This window comes from Protopterus annectens, chromosome 1.part1, assembly GCF_019279795.1.
Source record: "Protopterus annectens isolate FY-2018-M chromosome 1.part1, PAN1.0, whole genome shotgun sequence".
Taxonomy (NCBI): Eukaryota; Metazoa; Chordata; order Ceratodontiformes; family Protopteridae; genus Protopterus; species Protopterus annectens.
In genome coordinates this window covers 644,772,793-644,793,105 of record NC_056726.1, presented here as the reverse complement: position 1 = coordinate 644,793,105, position 20,313 = coordinate 644,772,793, and the positions used below count along the sequence as shown (strand labels likewise).

The 20,313-nt window shown below is 42.9% G+C and overlaps 1 protein-coding gene across 1 annotated transcript in view; it reads right to left on the bottom strand.

The window, feature by feature from the left end:
* Positions 1 to 20,313, bottom strand: part of FAM214B (family with sequence similarity 214 member B) — a 2,663,862-nt gene that overhangs the window by 1,657,574 nt on the left and 985,975 nt on the right. The window contains exons 5-6 of the mRNA XM_044077337.1: positions 2,064 to 2,157; positions 1,590 to 1,734 (exon numbers count right to left, since the gene is read on the bottom strand). The gene's annotated coding sequence lies outside the window, so the exon portion shown is untranslated. The remainder of the gene's footprint in view (positions 1 to 1,589; positions 1,735 to 2,063; positions 2,158 to 20,313) is intronic.

Genomic DNA, 20,313 nt, shown 5'->3' with positions numbered 1-20,313 from the left:
TGAATCTGCTAGTGACACTGACACCCTCCAGGAAGATCTTACTCAAACCAATGACTGGTGCCAAAGTCACGGGCTCAAGTTAAACACTAAAAAGTACATCATCATCCCTTTTGGCAAGGGAAATGTCCTTGTAAAGTACCACATTAACAACAACACATTAAATAACCAATCAGTGGTAAGAGATCTAGGCACACAGGTTGACAGTAGCTGTTCCTTTGGCCACCATGTTTCCTCAGTAGTAAGGAAAGCCTTCAGCATTACCCATCTCATCAATAAGGGCACTGACTACAGAAAAAAGAGGTTCTAATCCCCCTGTACTCACCCCTTATCAGACCAGTTATAGAGTATAATGCACCCTTTGGTATGTACCTCGCCAGGCACCTCCAACAATTGGAAATACCTCAATGGTACCTTACAAAGAAAATTTAAGGTGTCCAACACATGTCCTACGCTGACAGACTAAAATCCCTGTCACTGTACTCTGCATCATACAGACTACTCAGGGTTGATCTCTGCCTAGCCTATACGGCAACCGTGGATCCTGCCCTGATGGAAATGCTACACATTAGCAAGACAAATGGTACTCGCTGCACCTGCTCTAGCAACTTCAACATGAGAAACAATACCAACAGGACCTACTGGAAAAACAGGTTCATCTCCCAGAGGCTCCGCCTACTTTGGAATAAGCATCAAGTCCTAGTAAGTAAAACAGAGCCCTTCACTCATCCTTTTCAAGTGTAATCTGGATAATTGGATAGGGCATCACAAATTCACCCCTGGGGTATCACCTGCATCCCTTCTGGATAGGAGCAGCAGGTGTTGAGTCAGGTCTGCTAATAGCACCATTACAAGAGGGAAAAAAACTTGGCTAGGCTTGTAAGGGCCTCGGGGCCATTAGCCTAGTAACCTCCTACAGTCCTAATATCCTATGATTCAGGTGTAAGGGAAACTGGTAGATGACAGCAACCAGGGTTAGCCTGATAGCATAAAGACCCCCGGTATGGAGAATACAACACATTGCATCTTCTCGCATTTGTTTAATTCCTCTAAGGCATCTTGAAGGTTTTTCTTACATACACTTTTGACTCCGGCACCAAAGCATATTTAATGGCTTGTCATCTACCTTCACAATTTCCTAGGAAAGAAACGCAACTTCCAAAACTGAAAAATGTACTTCAAGTGAGCAGCTACTAAATACATGTATAAGAGAATCAACATTTGTTTACTTCTGCTAATCATAATTCCCCCCACCCCATGACATCCAGGAATCTTTCCTTACAGTTATAACTGTATTTATTCATGCCTTTTAAGAAGACAACTTAACAACTTACTAAAATTCAAGCAATAAGTCCACCTTTTTGGATGAGCACAGCCAGCAGTAATTCTCAAGCTGCCTTCTTCAGTTATAAGAGAGAACACAGCTTTTGTTCCACAAAGGTAAACATGATTTCTTTTAGAAGCATAACACCACCCCCCTCTAACATTACAGCTGAGTTCCATTACATGAAATAGCCCCTGCACACATGAACCTGCTCTGCCCCATATATCCCTAGCATGCCCTGGATTGCTTAGCTGGGTAGTTCACTTACCTAAAACACATTCCCATGGGCAGTACTCCACACTCTCTTCTAAGGCAGGTGGCCAGTTGATATCAGCACACTTTCCCATCTCACTATACAGTACTGCTTGCATCCATGCTCAGTTCTCAGATTTGTCACAGTTACCACAAAAACCCTGCAACAAAAGCTCTAGTGAATTTATTTCCCTAGCAAAAACCTTAAGCATTAAATAAAATAAATCATCAAAGTTTTAAAAGAAACACACGCACATTTGTAGCACAAGAGAAAAGGAAATACTCTATGACTAAAAAGGTTAAGGAAAGCAAAATACAGAATTGTCTCAGTACAAGTTACTTAGCCAGGACAATGATGCCCCCAAATATAATAGCTTAAATACCACTGAAATATGATACAGTGCACATTAAAATAATTTAGCAATCACAAAAGAGTGGTTTATTATATTTAAAAAGGTTGCATGAGTAATTTGAACAACAGCAATCTTACCTTACTGATACCTAACCCCATAGGAACTGACCATCTTCCAAAGGACTGCCCCACTCACTATTTTTGGCAATATTTGCTGTTTGTATATAAATGTCTGCATGTCCAAAATATTAAAAAAAAAACTCATTAACTTTTAAGAAAATATTACTGGCATAATTATATATAAAACATTATTAGATTTGGCTCCTTCACTCAAAGTGGAAGCAGCAGCTGCAACTTAAATTTTAATAAAATGTAAGTTTTACTTCATTTTTATGCCTCAGCATGTACAAAATAAAAAGATCACTTAAAACATGACTTAGCAGACCCATTGGATCCCTGTTTAACAACAGCCTGCAAACTGGCTATGTTCTGGTGGAATGGAGGACAGCAACAGTAATCCCTCTACACAAAATGGGGACCATTAATCAACCCTGGGAATTGTACACTCATAAGCTTCACTAGACTCACTTGCAAGGCCATGGAAAGATATCATTACTGACTTTATCAACAAGGACATAGGTAATCTCCAAACTCTGGACACAGATCAGTTCAGATATGTTAAGGCTAGAATATGCCTGTTAAACCTGGATGACTTTTTCAAGAAAGTCACCATGGCCTTGGAAGAGGGAAAGACAGAGTGTATACTGCCTTCCTTAACCTCTAGCCAAGGCATTTGATACAGTGCCCCACTAGGTATTATAGAGAAACTCTCCCAGTTGGGAATTAACCCCAACGTCAATAGGTGGGTAGCCGATCGGCTCACTGACAGGACACATACTGTCACTCGTGGCATACCACAGGGTTCTGTGCTGGGCCTATTACAGTTTGTTATTTATTCCTCAGAAGTCCAGGCAAACATGTATGGCTTATGGCTGGCCAAGTTCACTGATGACTACAAACTGGGAGCAATCATTGAGTACCCCAATGATGTTAACAAGAAACAGAACAAATACTGCTGATGCACAGAGCTGGAACCAACCTTTACTGCAGCACGTAGAAAGACAAGTTTACCTAGGTTTCGTCCTGTTAGCAAAAGGACTTCTTCAGAACTGTTTCTTGAATAACTACACACCCCTTTTATATCACTATTAACATAATGCAGAAAGGGTTAACACAAACAAATAACTGGTGCCAAACCCACAGATTAAAGCTAAATGCAAAAAAATATATTATTATTCCCTTTGGGAAGGCTAACATCCCTGCTAATTACTTTACAGACAGTACCCCCCCCCCCCCCCCCCAGTGTGGATCCAGTGGTACGTGATCTGGGTACTCAAGTTGATAGCAATCTGAACTTCAACCACCATGTATCCATGGTGGTAAGGAACTCCTTCTATGTGGCACATCTGTTTAGTAAAGGCATTGCATGTAGATCTAAGAATGTTACAATTCCATTATACTCGTCCCTCATCAGACCAGTAATTGAGTACAATGCTTCCTTCTGCATGTACCTCACCAGCAACAACTGGACAGACCACAGAGGTTTCTCACCAAAAAAATACATGGTACACAAAACATGTCCTATGTGGAAAGACTGAAAGCCCTGTCACTGTATTCTGCCTCCTACAGGATGCTAAGGGGTGACCTGTATCTGGCTTGCAGATCAGCCTCTGACATGAAAAAAATCATGCTGCACAGATAGATACATCTCCCAGAGACTGCCAATTCTCTGGAACAAGCTTCTAGTTCATGTGAAACAGAGACCCTCCCTGACCCTCTTCAAATGCAACCTAAATCAATGGATAGGTGACTGCAAATTCACTCCTGGAGTGGGGCCTATGCCCTCATGGACACAGGCAGTTGGTATCAATTACCACAGACTCTTAGCTCTGTCGGCTTCACTCAACTAACCACTGACAATTGATGCAACTTAAGATAAATACAGCTAGGCTTGTAAGGGCTCTACAGCCTTCATCCTAGTAACCTTCTATGAACCTATACCTTCCCTTAAGCTTTTACTTATGATAACAGTTAGGGGGATATGCAATATGATGACATATATGTTTTAAGAAAGCTAGTGAAAATCTGTCCCTTGATGGTGTTCCATGTGACTTTAGTTTTTAGTATCTAACTTCAGTGGTAATGTTGAGCTGAGTTCTGTGCGTAGAAGCAGGCAGAACCTCAAAGGATCAATAAGGGATGACTGGTCTGCAAAAGCAGGTGGCTCCCCAAAGGATCAATAAGGGATGACTGTGTGAGCAGAAGCAGGCAGCAACATGAAGGACTGAATGATTGGTGTGCAGAAGTAGGTGGCACCCCAAAAGATCAATAAGGATGACTGGTGTGCAGAAGCAGACTGTACCCCAAAGGATCAATAAGGCATAACTCTCTTCCAACAATAAGGTCTTCAGATGAGAGTTTATTCAGAGTGGATATTAGATTAAACCCCTTGTCTCACTATGTCCTCATAAACTGTATCAGATCATCAATTGAGGGTCTGCCAATTGTACTACTTGGCTAAAGACCCCAAGGAGTCAATCAGTTATTTTCTCTGATATGGGTGAGTGAGGAAGAGGCGTTACTAGAGAAGCCCTTTAAACATCACTTACTCTGGCAGATCTACCTTGATCCATCTAGGAAGTCACTATACTATGTTTAGAGTTTTTTTACCCATTTAACCTATATCTAACATAATTGTTTGCCTATTCTTTGTATATATTTACTGTTTAAATCCTTATTCTGTGTTTATCTTTAATTACATTAATCACATAAAAAATAAAGAATAAATATCTTTAAGCACTTCAATCAAATAAAAATGAAAGAATAAAAATAATGGTCTTACCCAGTTAAAAACAAAATAATATAAAAATTCCAAGGGGTAAAATGTGAAATATTAAAACAATTTAATAAATAATGTCATAGAACGTTTAATGTATAATGTCAGATTTATAATACCTAAAAGGCATAATTTTAAGTACACAGCTAAACATTGGTGTATGCATTGGTGTGATACAAAATGCATCGGTAAAAACTGCAAAAGGTAAACTAATGCAAATAGCTAAAAAATCAAAAACAGTGAATACTATTAACATTTACAGTATTGTAATGCTTTGTTGTGTTCTGTCCAGTTCACACCTTAAAAAGGTCTGTGTTACATCAGAACATTTACCCATTTATGAAAGAGAAAATTTTACTCTATCAAACAGGCAATTCTGATGTCAGGAACATAATTTTATCATCACAAGGAAACTTACAGCAATATTAATTACAGTGAAACAAATAAAAGCTCCCAAATTAAATCATCACACATAGCATCTGATTCTGTTAGTGATCAGAAATAGAAAATTAATGAAATCAATAAACCAAACTGACAATGAATATTCTATTACTAAAAATGTTACCAAAATAAGGCTGCTAACATTAACAGACATCACAGATTCAGAGAATTAAGTTATAAAAGAAAGTGTCTGTGGTGCAACAAAAAACTATATGTTTACTACTAAAATCCAAAAGGGATTGGGGGCTGTAATAATGGTTAATGTGTTTAACTCACAGACACAAGGTATGGGGTTTGATTCTCACCTTTGAATGGGAAATTGGCTAGGCTTAAATGGTCCACAAGGGCAGCTAGCCTAATACCTACCAATAAACCTATGAACTCTCTGAAATGCTGTGCACTGCTCCAGTTACTTGCTTAAGCCTCTGCTCTTCTCCATAATGAACAGATGCGTTATATGCATATCAGTACGGTGAAACATCCACTTATACAAACAGACACATCACAATTCAAGTCTAATGAAAACAAACCTGAGTGTGGTGTGGTATGACTGTAACCCTTTTCAGACACAACAACAATAAATTGTAAAATCAAATCATGTTGAGAACTGCAAGCTCACTTCCATAAAAGGCAATTTAACATTAGAGCAATCCTTACATTATTGCCAGATGTATAGCTATATCACCATCTGCCTATGCAATTAATCATAATCAGAAGTTCAACAATTAATGGAGCATCTAACAAACACCTCCTCCTGACTAAGTGTGTGTACAGGGTAGGGAAAGACAGTTTCAGTGCCACACTCAGACCAATATGTACAGCGAACCTAACTGGATAAGCAGAACTATTTAAAAATTCTGGTAGTGCGGAAATGAAAATGGAAAGGCTAACTAGGGAGCTCAAAGAATGGGGAATAAAGTGTGAGGGTTAAGTGAAGCAAGAAACATTCTAAGCAGAGAGAACGGGAAAGGTCAGTGTAAGCAAAGCTGCTGTGGGGAACACATGCACTGAGTGGAAGCAGTACTGTCAATTGTTTAATTATAACTTTACATAGCTGGGTCAGTGCAAGCAGTACTGTCAATTGTTTAATTATAACTTTACATAGCTGGGTCAGTGCAAGCAGTACTGGCAATTGTTTCATTATAACTTTACATAGCTGGGTCAGTGCAAGCAGTACTGTCAATTGTTTCATTATAACTTTACATAGATGGGTCAGTATAAGCAGTACTGTCAATTGTTTCAGTATAACTTTACATAGCTGGGTCAGTGCAAGCAGTATTGTCAATTGTTTCATTATGACTTTACATAGCTGGGTCAGCGCAAGCAGTACTGGCAATTGTTTCATTATAACTTTACATAGATGGGTCAGTGTAAGCAGTACTGTCAATTGTTTCATTATAACTTTACATAGCTGGGTCAGTGCAAGCAGTATTGTCAATTGTTTCATTATGACTTTACATAGCTGGGTCAGTGCAAGCAGTACTGGCAATTGTTTCATTATAACTTTACACAGCTGGGTCTTAAACCAAGAAAGAAGAACTTGGCATACTGCAAAGTTATTTTCAATAAATAATTAGCTGCTTACAACTTAATAACCGAAACAACCGCATGAGTACCTTTGGAGAACTACTGGTTTTGGACATTTAAAATCAAACTCACCATTTAAGCTAGTGATTTTCACCTCATTATTGCCCTAAATATTTTTCTCATTTATGGGATCTTGCAGGGGGTCCCAGAATTCCATTCAACTCCAATTATCAATTTATAAAATATTTTTGCAAGTACATTAAGTCCCATTTATAATTTTTTTAAACATATTTAAATATTTCTGTTGTTTTAACACTTCAATTGTTTAGCATAAGAAGAAAACTATACTAGCTTTTGACTATAAATGTTGTGGATGACTCCTTGGTTAACATTAGCAACTGTGTACAAGGAATCAGTGCACTTGCTAGGCATACAAATGTGGCACTGCTGTGCAGTTCACCCTCAAAAATAAGGTCTCAATAACCCAAACCTACCGTTATAAAAGAGCATGCCTCTCGATTGTCCAAATTTTTGCCTTATATTTTTGGCCTTTTCCTCATAAAATTTGTAGTTTTCTTGCAAATTGCTGGGGATTGAAGTCACTAAATAATGACAGACATTTCAGTTTCAGAATTCATATCCTTCAGAAAGCACATGCCAAGACAAAACCTGTTATTCCTGCAACTTTACAAGATTATAAGGGCAAAATTTAAAATCCACCCCTATTTTTGTGCTCTTGCCCCCCCCCCCCCATTATGTTTGGCTTTGTCTAGAGGTTGAGAGGTATGTAAAAGGGATAAAATGCGGCTAGCATCATGACGAGTTATTTTTAGTGGAAATGTCAATACTAAACTGAATAGCTGCAATAACATCTTTGCAAAGCTTTGCAAAATGCTGTAACATTTACAGCAGTACTTGTTTCTCTTTTAAGAAATGTTCTTGTTCAAATGTAATTCAGCTGCCCAAACAACAAACGTACACACCATATAATTTAAGACAGATGCTGAAATAGCCATCTAACAGATAGACATTCTGAATGTGCAAACTCCATTTCAGTATCACTGTTTTGTGGCACCAATACAGTTGCGGCATACAATGCAATTCCCAGTATGGTTTCAGTGTAGGTAACAGTACCCTTGTTGCAGGCTATAGACCACTGATACTACTGACTCAGTCTTAGAAAAAGATCAGACACAAGGCATATTTTTGGATCTTAAAAGTGTGTGGACAGCTGAATCCTATCACAATAAAATGCACTTGATTGTCTAAACAGAACATTTAATATAAATTCAGGAAATCAGCTTTCCATTTTAAACACTTTTCCTAGCAGGCATTCTTCAAGGGTCTATGCTGAGGCCATTTCTTTTTTCCTCTCATTACACATGTACTTTCAACCGCGGTGGTGGTGCTGCGGTAGCGTTGTCGCCTCACAATAAGACGTTGTCCTGTTCGATTCTCAATTAAAACATCTTCTGTGTGGAGACATGCGTGAATGGGCGTACCTTCCTTGAAGGTTGTACATCAGGGCTGGCAACTCGGTACGTAAAAATCTACTGCCAATCATTAGTGGACTGGAGTTCCGCTGTGGCGACCCCTAACCGGGAAAAGCCGAAAGATACAACAACACATGTACTTTCAACTTCAATTTCTTTCTTTCTTTTGGCTTTTCCCGGTTAGGGGTCGCCACAGCGGAACTCCGGTCCGCTAATGACTGGCAGTTGATTTTTACGTGCTGGCTTGCCGGGCCTAACGCACAACCTTAAATGAAGGAATGCCCATTCACGCATGTCGACATACATAAGATGCTCTAACTGAGAATCGAACAGGCAACGTCTAACTGTGAGGCGACAACGCTACCGGAGCACCAGTACTTTCAACTTCAATAATTACACTAAATGAAAGCTGCATCCTTTTACCTAGATCCTGGTTGACTCTCCACTCTGTAGAAAGTCAGGTACAGAATGATTACGTCATCCTAACTGACTGGGAAGAAGAAAATAACTGCTCGGTAAACAGAAAGAAAAATGCATATATGCTCTTTGGAATTAACAAAAAGTTTAAAACCAAAAGATATTATAAACATCAATGATCTGTTAAGCAACCAACTAGAAAAGAGTCAATCCCGATAAATCTCTCTCAACACTCCTTACCTCATTTTATCTCTCTCCTCAATGTTTATTGCTACTCAAAAAAAATGTATACATATATATATATATATATATATATATATATATATATATATATATATAAAACATACATACATATACACAGGAAATCTCATTTGTTCATAACTATTTAATATGTACACAGTACTAATTTTATTTTTCCTCACAGTGATCTTCACTGAAATGCTTGTGTGCTTTTTAAGAGTGTAACGTGTTTTACAAATTTGAAAGATGGAGAATGTTATGAACTGCCATACAGTCAGTAGTATACCTGTGACAGACTACAGCTATAAAAGCAGTTCAGTCTGCCTTCTTGTTTGGCAGTGCAAACTGATTTATTTTCCCGGCATTGTTCCGTGGTGAAAGCTGTACATGCTCTACCTCCAAACTACAACTATACAACTCTGAAAGCCATGTGTATCAGATATTAAAGAAATGCATCTCAAGAGTGAAGCTTGAGAACTAAATCTTAGCACACAGCCATATCAACAACACTAAAAGCTTATGATCGGTGACCAGATATTAATTCTATGAAGTACACGGAACTTTAGCTGCTCCATGTACTACTAGTGACAGAAAATAAAAGCATAGAACTGTGAAGTGTTTTACTGGCTTTCAAAGAAACAGGCAGAAACAAAGTCCTCTGTAGAACTAATATCTTTAAAAGCCCTTAAACACTTTGTTCTGACACATTTTCTGTTTGTAAGTGTGGGTGTGGCAGAGTGATGTTCTAACAACTTTTGGAAACTGTTTAACCTTCTGCTTGTGTTCTTTGCTGGCCAGCACTGTCTGCTGTTAGCCCCTAGTGCAACACCTGATTTTAACACGTTTTCTTGGGCTTAATGCTGTTAAAATTGGGGTTTCTATCAGTTTGTCGAAGCTTCAGCAGTTCGAACACCATATGTTCGAATTGTGAAGTTCGAAGACTGATTATCGCGAAGCAGCGGAACACTGAATTCTTTCCCAGGGAAAGAATTCAGTGGGTCGTTTCTGTGGCTTCACTATATTCAGCACTGTGGTAGAAAGTTACAGGTCAGGTTCAAGTAAGTGTGCGATTGTGCGGACATTAGGGTTAGGGCACGGGTTAGGTGAGTTAGTGTTAGGGCGTGGGTGAGGTGGGTGTGCGATAGTGACAGACTTTAGGGTTAGGGCGGGATAGGTAAGTTAGGGTTAGGGCGCGGGTCAGGTGAGTGTGGGACAGTGACGGACCTTAGGGTTAGGGTTTGGGTTAAGGTAAGTGGATAGATAGTAGTGTATGTACAGTTTAGTGTAGGGTTAGATGTAGGTTTTTAAGTGTATGTGTGTGGATTGCTGTTTTTTTGATGGGCTTGTGTTGTGTGTGTGTGTTTCTTGGAACAGCGATTTTTTTCTCTGGGAAGAAAATTGCTGTTCTAAGCCTTCGATGTTTTTGCACTTCAAGGTTAGAAGTTCAAACATATGGTGTTCAAACTTCAGCCATTTCGTCTAAGTGATATAGACCCTAAAATTGGGTCTCACACCAGCGACGTGCTTAACAGGTTTATCTTTTTCTTGACTTCAGATTGTAATCTTGGTTCTCAATGCATTACAAGGTTGCCATTTTCTCAGTTTTGGAGTGTGATCAGTGTGCTTCATGTACTGCAAGGTAATTATGCAGCTTATGGTATGCTGCACTGTATCCACTTAACTCATTTCAGAATCCTGCACAGAACAGCATGAAATGCTTTAGAACCAAAACTTACGTATTGTCTCCCACTAACAGCACAACATTTTAATGAAAATGCTCACTTGCCCAGGTAGTACAATAAGTATGCAGATTTTCTACTCTAGCCCTCCAAATGTGCACCAATATGTTACCTTTCAGAAGGTCACCTGATTACCGGTTATAACCTAAACAACACTTCTGTTATCAATAGTCTGCTACACAGCAGGTTATGTCCAATACTTATATGCAAATCAAAGATATGGACCACTTACCACAACTTAAGAACTGATACAGTACAATCTGTTACAGTGCACAGAGCACGTTTTATTTTAGTAACTGGAGAAAACAGCTTTAGGAAAGTTGCCCTCAAAAATTGAATAAGTTGTCTGAAGATATCAGAAATTAAGCAGAATACGAGAACTCCCCAGCCTTACTCATATGTGCTAACCCCAACTCTACCCCTACCCCTACCCTGCCACTAACTCCAACCCTACCCATTAAGATACTAAATATCCATTTCGTAACTGTACCACTGACAAGACACACACAATGTAAAGATAACAGTACCCAGGCATACCAAAACCTCTAGCCCCTTACCCAGTGCTTATACTAACTCTAACCCAGAAACACTTGTATCATGCATGGTGTCAACCCCAATACAGCAAGTTTCAGCATTACTACTCAGTTCTACTTACACTAAATTTGATTTTGCAGACTTCAAATATTCCACTACACAACAATACTTAACCAATTCAGACACAGAAAAATCCTTCAACGAATAGTGAATTCGACCAAATGTAATGTACCCAATAACTTTAAAGGCAAACTGAAAACAGTATCTAAAATAGGCTAGCAAATGCAACTGCTTCAGAGAAGATGGTTAATAAGGCAGCAACAACCAAACCTCTTTAATACAAAAACAATGTAATGTCTTATATATAATTAGTAAACTAAAAAAGAAGTTATGTACTCACCATAACGTTCCATCTGACTAGGTAACTTCATTTGTCAGCAACCTGTGGGTATCGGATCCGACCTGGATCCGAGCCGGCAGCTTTCCAAGCTAAATATCTGAGCTCCAAGCTCCTCCCCTTACCCATAATACCCTGCTACCTCCTTCCAGCCCTCAGATCGCATTTGCCCATTATACAATTTCACCAAGACAAAACAACAACCTAAAAAACATCCTAACCTAGCGAATACCAACAGGCTGAATCATTGTAGGATTCAGATAACCAAAGGACCAGGTTAGGGGCAAGGAGGGGGGGGGGTCAGTTGCTGACAAATGAAGTTACCTACTCAGATGGAAAGTTATGGTGAGTACATAACTTCTTTATCTGAAGTAGTTAACTTCATTTGATCAGCAACCTGTGGGACAGAGTCCCCAGCTACCAAACATTTGGGACGTCCTTAAGGAAAGATATTCCGGAGCACTGCAGAACCAAAAGCTGCCCTTCCTCTGGATATTAAATCCAATTTATAATGAGAGATAGAGGTATGACAGGAAGCCCAAGTAGCCGCAGAACAAATGTCATCCAAGGGCACTTTTGACCAGAACGCAGCAGAAGTAGTCATAGAACGTGTAGAATGAGCATGAACCCCTACGGGCTCTGGCCGACCAGATATCTTGTATGTGAGCAAAATGCATTATGAAATCCATCTAGCTAAAGTCACCTTCGACACTGGCTTACCTAAGAATGGCTTCGCAAAGAAAACAAAGAGCTGCTCTGACTTGCGAAAAGCAGCTGTTCTGTGCAGGTAAAAACGCAATTGTCTATGAACATTTAACAAATGAAGTTTGTATTCCCCTTTATTCTGATAGTTAGGGAAGAAAACTGGTAGATTAATGGACTGATTGATGTTCGCCTCGGAAGCCACTTTAGGTAAGAAGGAAGGGTTAGTCCTGAGAGAGACTCTGTCCTTATGGAAAACAAGATATGGGGGTTTAGTACAAAGGGCCTGGAGCTCTGACACCCTTCTAGCTGAGGTAATAGCTATTAGGAAAGCAGTTTTCCAAGATAAGAATTTTAAATCAACAGAAGCTGCGGGCTCAAAGGGTGGTCCAGTTAGAGCCTGAAGGACCAAAGTTAGGTCCCCATGGGGGAACAGCATTCCTAGTAGGAGGTCTCAAAAGGAAGGTGCCTTTCAGGAAGGTCTTACAAATCTTAGTGGAAGCTAAAGGACTAAGATTGTCTCCAATGTGAAAATGGGAAATGGCAGCCATTTGAACCTTTACAGTAAAAGAAGTGGCCACTTGCTGAAAAATATGAGATAGGAAATCAAGCACGGCTGGAATGGGAGCAGTGAAAGGATCCAAATTCCTATGCGAGGCCCAAATGGAAAACTGTTTCCATTTGCTGTTGTAAACCTTCCTGGTAGAAGGCTTATGCACCGCTACCAGGATGGATCTAACTGCAGACGAGATACCGGGAGTCCTGGCAACTAATGGAACTGAATCAACCAAACTGAGAGCTTGAGGTCGTCCAGATTCGGAGTTTCTAATCCCGAAGGATGAGAAATCAGATCCGGGATGGGATGTAAGATCCAAAGAGGAGCTACAAGATGAGACCGTAGGTGCAGGAACCAGGTTTGACGAGGCCAGAATGGGGCTAGGAGGATAATCTTGTTCCCCAACTGACGAGCTTTCTGTAAAAATGTTGTCATTAACGGAAGAGAAAGATAAGCATAAAGAAGACTGGATGGCCAAGCCTGGACTAGAGCATCTCTGAGGCTTTCCTGGGGGGGGGGGATTAGAGTGAAATACTCGCTGCACTTCGCGTTTGAAGGCGATGCGAAGAGATCGCAGCAAGGCAATCATCTGTTTCGCTACTAAGGGGTTCAGAGACCACTCGTAAGGTGAGAGGATAGTTCGACTCAGCTTGTCCGCTAGGATGTTGGACCGACCAGGAATGTGTGTTGCTAACAGAAAATGGTTGGTGGATATCGCCCAATCCCAAACTCTCATGGCCTCTCGGCAAAGATGGTAAGACCTGCCCCCCCCCCCGTTTGTTGATGTACTAGACCACTGACATGTTGTCTGTCTGAATTGCAATAGTCCCTGGAGGGAGAACGGTATGAAGAGCTTGCAATGTTAGAAGTACCGCTCTCATCTCCAGAATATTGATATGAAAAATGGTCTCTATCTGAGTCCATGTACCTTGGACAGTTCTGCCCATGCAATGCCCCCCCCCCCACCCAAGGCGAGAAGCGTCCATGGTTACCGTGGCTTGGGGTTGTGGCATTATGAAACGTCGTCCTTCCCGAAGATCTCGAGATTGGAGCCACCATATGAGGGAATTTCTGCAAACTCTGCTGAGGGGGACTGGAGAGTTCAATGGGTGTTGAAGGATGGACCACTGGACCTGCAAGGTCCACTGGAGAATCCTCATGTGCAAGCGAGCTAAGGGTGAAAGGTTGACTGCTGCTGCCATGGAGCCTAAGGCTCTCAGGACTAACTCCACTGATGGGGCTGGAAATTGAAGGAGTGCTAGAACGTGAAGGGTTAAGCTGTGAAGTCTGTCTGACGTCAAGAAGGCCTTGGTCTGAAGCGTGTCTATTCTGGCCCCTATGAAGTCCAGGACTTGGACTGGTTGAAGGGATGATTTCTTGTGATTTATAGTGATCCCCAACTTGGAGGCTAAAAGCAGGAAGCAATCCCTGGCTGAGCAGAGTAGATGCCTGGTGGAGGCGGCAAGGAGCCAGTCGTCCAGGTAAGGAAAAACCTGTATTCCCTAAAGTCTCAGGTGGGCCGCTACAACTGCCATGACCTTGCTGAACACCCTGGGGGCTGTGGTGAGGCCGAATGGTAGGACCCTGAACTGGTAATGACTGGCCCCCAACCGAAAGCGGAGAAACCTCCTGGATCGCCTGTCCATGAGAATGTGGTAGTACACATACTTAAGGTCTATGGAGCACATCCAGTCGTTCTCCTGCAACAGGGGGAGAATGAATTGAAGAGTGACCATCCAGAATTTCTCCTTGGCAATGAAGAGGTTCATTGCAGAAAGGTCGAGAATTGGTCTTAAGTCCCCCGTCTTTTTTGGCACCAAAAAGAACCTGGAGTAGTTGTCTAACCCGGACTGGTATGGGGGGATGTGCTGGATGGCTCTTTTTTCTAGCAGCTTCTTTATTTCTAAACTGCATCCTCCCTCTGACTGGGTGGAACATCGGGGAGGCGCCTTGATTGAGGAGGAAGATTTATGAAGGGAATAGAGTAGCCTCTGGATATTATTCGAAGCACCCAGCGATCTGACGTGATGGACTCCCATTGTGCCAGGTGCTTCAAAAAACGCCCCCGACTGCCTCCAGAGAGGAGCAGTCGGGCAACCCCTCAGGGCTGCTGCGTGGGTTGATCGGAAAAGGGTTCCCGTGACCCAAAATTCTTCGCCCCCCCTCTGCCTCTGGGCCGGCGTCCACCTTGTCCCCCCCTGCCTCTGAAGAACGAAGGGTCCGGAGCGTAACGGGACTGCTGAGACTTCTGGAACCACATCTTCTTTTGTCCTCGCTGGTTCCTGGAAAAGGACCTTTGAGGAGTCGAGAAGCGGATTCCGACAGCAGGCAGCGTCTTCCCGTCTTTCTCGCTCTGGACCAATGTATCACGGATGGTCTTGCTAAACAGGGTAGAACCGTTGAAGGGAGCGTTCGCGAAGGACGCCTTGAAGGGTTCCGCAAAATCGCAAAGTCGGAGCCAGGCATGACGCCGTAAGGTGATGCCTGATCCGCTGGCTCTAGCGGCCCCCTCAGTGGCATGGGAGAATAGCCGCATAGACGTGTTTGATACAAATTTTAGAGTGGTCATGCGAGTCGTGAAGGTCTGTTTTTCCTCGGCTGACATTGACTCAGGGGGAGACTCAGCGTACTCCTTCGCCAGATCCCGCTGAAGCCTAATCACATGGGCCAAGTAATTCAGCGCCCTTATGGAAAAGGTAGCCGAAGCAAACATCCGCTTTCCGATACGATCCATCATCCGAGACTCCTTATCAGGAGGATGGACCGAGGAACTATCCTGTGCCAGTTCCTTCTTGGTGGCAGCTGCCACCACCATGGCATCTACCGGGGAACCTTTACTCCACACTGTCCTATCCACAGGGAGGCTAAGAATCTTATCTGGTCTCTTGGGGATTGGCTCTACAGTGTCCGGCTCTTCATAGGTTCGTACTAGACTATCTGCCCTAGGGCATTTATAAGCCTAGCCAGAGTGTGTGTGGCTTTCACCACCCCTTAGGATGAGAATACTACGCCCTTTTAGGGTTTAGTTTACTGTGCCTCTGTCTAGTAGTGACACAGAGATGACCCCCGGGGTAAACCTACGATCTCCCATCCACTCGTCAAGATTTCTCTTGAATAGAGTCAGTGAGGGGCTCTGCCTAACATGGACAGGGATTCTGTCCAGAGTGTAGGGAGCCTCTGGGTTATGAATCTGTCCCTCCAGCACGTCCTATTTATTTCTGTGTTGAGATTTAAGTCTCTTGCTCTCGTGGCTCTGATGGATTTGGATTTTCTGAGGTGGAGCATGTCCATTAATTCTGGATTGGTCATGGCCTTGTACGTCAGGCACAGATCACCTCTGAGTAGGCGGTATGCGACTGAATAGAGCTGGAGTTTTTTCAGTTGGGCAGCATATGACATATGTTTAAGACCCTTTATCCTCTTGGTGAGGAACTTTTGGGGTCTTGTAGTAATGAGGTCTACCAGGGGGTTGGCCGGAGGGGACACCCAAGAGGTAGACGGGCCTGCGTCAAATGCCTCCAGAAACACCGACTCATCCGAGGAAGGCTTTTGGGCTGACCACCCCCCTTTTAGGCGTAGCATTTCCATAATGTCTCCAAAGCAGACATCCTCGGGGGGGGGTGTGACCTGGGGGAACCTTCTCCTTCCTCTAAATCGGTGTCATCCGTGAGGGACTTGGGGAAGTCCAAGTGCCTCCTCTTACACTTGCGTTTGTGAGGGACCTTCTCGGTGGGACTGTCCGAGGAGGGCTCACCAACAGGGTCCTTCTCGGTGGGACAGTCTGAGGAGGGCTCACCAACAGGGTCATGTTCCTCCAGTGTAACTGGGTGGGGCATCGACGCAGGCTGTCCCTGGAGCCGGATGATGGAAGACAAGCCGTTCTGCGAGGGAGTGTTGGCTGGGTCCGTAGCATGAGCAGGGGGCCTCGAACCTCTCGAGAGGACCCTCTCCACCACGTCAAATGCTGAAGGTGAGCCGCTATCTCTCGGTTCCATGAGCAACACTCTCAGATCCGACGCGGGGATCAGCATCGGAGCCGAAGCGATCGGACCTGAAAGGGAAGTGTGCTCTGACTGCAATGGAGCCGAAGACACACTTACCCCCTCAGATCCGACACATGGCTCTCGGCCCCGAGAGCTCGGATCCAAAAAGGGATCCGACAAACTGGAGGGCATGGCCGGCGTTGAAGTAGCAACTACTATCGGCGCCGACTCCCTGCCTCCGAGACTGCTCAGATCCAACGGCTCCGAAACCCGATAATTGATCGGAGAAGGAGCTATGGGGGCAAAAAAAGGGGCTGAGCTCCACCCCTGGTGGGGGGGGGGGGCAGGAGCACTCCCATCTGCATCTGGGCTTGGAGAAAGAGACTCATCAACCGGTCCATGTCAGCGTCTGAAAGGCTTCTTGTCGACCTAGAAGAAGCTGCCAAAGCCGGCCGGGAAGGCCGCCGCGACGACCGAGAAGATGGCCAGGGCTCCTCCTCTGGCTCCCGCGAGAAACGCGGAGAACGGAGCCTAGAGGGGGAGGACCCAGGAATCTTCAGGGGAGAAGAGAGCTGCTTAGCCGGCGGGGCCGAGGTGGCTGAGTCGGCCCGCCGCTTGTGGCTCCTATGCTTCTCTCTATCTGTCTCTCTCTCTCTCTCTCTCCTCTCTTTCCTCTTGGAGTCCTTCTCTCCCTAGGAAATGGAGGGGCATTGAGTCCCAGCCAGGGGAGAAAGCACAGCTGACTGAGCAGCCACAACCGTGGCTGGAGCCACTGAGGGAGAGGAGGAAGAAGCAGAATCGGCGGGTATAAGACCCACCAGGATCAGCTTGTTCCTCCTTTCCCTCAGAGCCCGGGGGTTAAAGGCTGCGCAAATATGGCAGCCCGATGATAAATGAGCTACCCCCAGGCAAAGAACGCACTGAGTGTGGCCATCGGCTGGGGAGAGCTTATGGCCACACTCAGAGCACTTAGAAAAAATGGCCTTAGGGCCTTCGGCCGTACTCACTACAAAAACACACACACTTACACACAAGAATAAGGGGAACGGAATATACTAAAACTAAGCTAGGCTAATGGGTTTAACAAACACACACGTCTCAAACTTTGCAAAAAATGGATAATTTTACACAATACTCACTACCTAACCGCCAGGAGCTCGTAACTCATGCTTGTTAAAGCCGTGGCAAATGAGATCTGGGGGCTGGAAAGAGGTAGCAGGGTATTATGGGTAAGGGGGAGGCACTTGGAGCTCGGATCTTTAGCTTGGAAAGCTGCCGGCTCAGATCCAGGTCGGACCCGATACAGACAGGTTGCTGATCAAATGAGGTTAACTACTTCAGATCACTATATTTTGAACCAAACCCACTGTAACATTTATTTTACCTTCCCTTTCAACCTCTCTTAAATCTACAGCAAATTCAGTCCTAAGTAGTCTTAAACAAAACATTTTACATAGACACTTTTATAACTCTAACTGCCTAGCCTTACTATTGTCTCTCTTACCTCTCCTTAAGTTACCCTCTTATAAATTCCCTTAACCCTTGCCTTTGCTATATTTTTTTCTCTCATTTCCCCACAATGAGAAGTTATGTACTTCATAATAATAAAAGCTGTATGATCATGGTCCATCGTCTTCACTGGGATTTTAACCACAGGATTTAACTCAGCAAAATAAACTTTCCCAGGCTTTAACACCTCATTTTTACCCATAATGTTCCATCTCTTAACTAACTCACCAGATCTGAAGTGAACCACTCAAGAGCACAGCATACTCAGAATAAACAAAATACATCTATGTACACATATAATAACTAGATAGTAGATACTCCCCTTATTAGACTCTGTCTGGTAAGACCAGGGGATGAAGGATGTCTATAAACAGGATGAATCACAACCATGTAAATTTATCATTATGGTAAGTATGTAACATTTGTATCTGACATGGTCTGGGTCATCCTCTTCAATACCATTAGGACAGAGTCCCTACTTTGTTTTCTTGAATGACATCACAAACACTTACTTATATGACTCTGATTATGAAGGTAGACCTAGACATAGAAATCACATCCAGTGTTTAGGAGAAGCTCATGTCACAGATGTGCAAATGTCATTGAAGGGTAAGTTTTTAAAACAATGCTTAATATCTACTCACTGATCTAGTGGAATGCGTTGCAGGCATAATAGGCAGGATAGTGTTTTACTTGCTATAACAAAATATAAGGCACTTTGAAAGTCAGCTGGACAGAGTGAACCTGTGGTAACTGTAGCCCAATTTGTTAACAGCATAGTTAAAAACATTCTTTTTTTTCTCCATATTGACTTTGTTCTATGCAGAATTTCAGCTGCCTATGCACATCCATACAATGTAGTAAATACTCTCCTGTACTGGAGTAGTTTGGAAAGAATATTGGTAGATTAATTAGTTGATTTAAATTTGGCTACATTGATACTTTTGGCATAAAGATTGGATATGTGGACAAGAGCACAACATCCTTCTGAAAGGCCAAGCACCAAGTTTTGCACACAAGGCTTGAAAACTTCAAAAATCCATCTTGCAGAAGTAATAACTACAAAATAGAATTTTGCCTGAAAGATGCGTCAGGCCTAACTTGCAGATTAATTTGAAGTGAGGCAATGTTAACTTTTCTAAGACAAAATATAAATCTAGTGGGGGTAATGGGATCCTTAAATGGGATTCTGACGTGGGGCATACCCCTTAAAAAAATAGGCACACTTTTAGTGAGACAGTGGAAATGTTAAGAAAACCTTTATAGAAATCTGAAACGGCTTAAAAATCACATCTGATAGAAGAGTTGCTAAGCTGGAATAAGTTGACTGAAGATATCAGAAATGAAATGGGGTATGATAAAGTACAGTTTTGTACCTACCATAAATGTAGATGTTCGAGTGCTAATACAGCTGCAGTAATCACAGATGGGTTTTCTGCCGTCAGGCGGTCCCTCGGTCGGCCGAATTCCAAAGTCTTGGTCCGGCGTCAGTTGTCGTCGCTCTCTCTTCTGACGTCAGTGAGGCCAGAGTATATAAGACACAGCCGACGCCATGTTCTTCAGTCTTTCTTGCCCCAGATGTCAGGTGCCCCCCGAAAGAAGGCAATACATAAATTATGCTTATATGCGTATACATGTAATGCAATATAATCCAAAACAGTGGTTGCAAGCAAATAAACCTTAGAAGGATAACCCAGTCAGGCTGTATGAAGAGGTTGTTAGGCCCCATGCCTTTACCAAGTGGGGAAGGAGGGAGGGAAACCTGTACTGCAGCTGTATTAGCACTCGAACATCTACATTTATGGTAGGTACAAAACTGTACTATGTTCATCGTGCATACAGCTGCAGTAATCACAGATGGGTAGAATCCCAAAGCTACGCACAGGGTGGTAGGTACTAGGAGGAACTGGGTTGAGCCAGAATGCCCTGCAAAACAGCAGTGGCAACGCCTGCT